At 37.5% G+C, this 674-nt stretch overlaps 1 protein-coding gene across 1 annotated transcript in view; it reads left to right on the forward strand.

The window, feature by feature from the left end:
• Nucleotides 1-42: 42 nt before the first annotated feature.
• NAV3 (neuron navigator 3) overlaps nucleotides 43-674 on the forward strand; it is a 1,048,024-nt gene continuing 1,047,392 nt past the window's right edge. Inside the window, exon 1 of the mRNA XM_019514774.1 lies at nucleotides 43-225. The gene's annotated coding sequence lies outside the window, so the exon portion shown is untranslated. The remainder of the gene's footprint in view (nucleotides 226-674) is intronic.

A 674-nucleotide genomic window follows, 5' to 3' on the forward strand; every position in this document is an offset into this window, starting at 1 on the left:
TAAGGATAAGGAAGGAAAAGCTTTGTTTGGATTTAAAAACAAAGAATCTGTATCTGTAAGGCAATATTCTGGTTTTTTTTTTTACAGCATCAAAACAGAGATGACTGTGGATGCTACACAGCAGTACCTTCAAGGTGCAGCAGCACAGCTTTGAATCTGACAAGCTGAAGCTTTGAATTGGATTCTGCTGACAACTTTGGTCCTGCAGACGTTCCTCTTAAAGTGGTAAGCTGAAAAACAATGTTCTATTTAAAAGTATGCATGTGTGTAAAATGTATTGCTGTTCAGTAGAGAACACAGCTGAAATGTTTAGCGTCTCCCAAAAGGACTAGCAAAAATTGGTTGGCTAATAGAAGGGTGTTTTTAACTATAGGTCAAGCATAACTATCTTGGAAATTTCAGGGATAGTTTAAAGTGGTCTCTTGAGATAATTGGCCTCCTGCTAGGGTTGATCCTTAGTGCAGGCTTCACTGTATATGTTATTTATCATCAGTGCTTCTGTGTTTCAAACAATACTTAAAATTGAGCTTATTTTGTTGCTACGTGATGTGATGGAATGGCAGGTCAAGTCTCATTCAGACTCTTGCATTTTTTTTTTAAGCTCCTAGGTTTTGTAATATGACCAAATGGGAGAATTCATAGATTAAGGGTCGGAAGGGACCTAGTAGATCATC

This window comes from Gavialis gangeticus, unplaced genomic scaffold (assembly GCF_001723915.1).
Source record: "Gavialis gangeticus isolate Ggan-Ray unplaced genomic scaffold, GavGan_comp1, whole genome shotgun sequence".
In the NCBI taxonomy this organism is placed as follows: domain Eukaryota; kingdom Metazoa; phylum Chordata; order Crocodylia; family Gavialidae; genus Gavialis; species Gavialis gangeticus.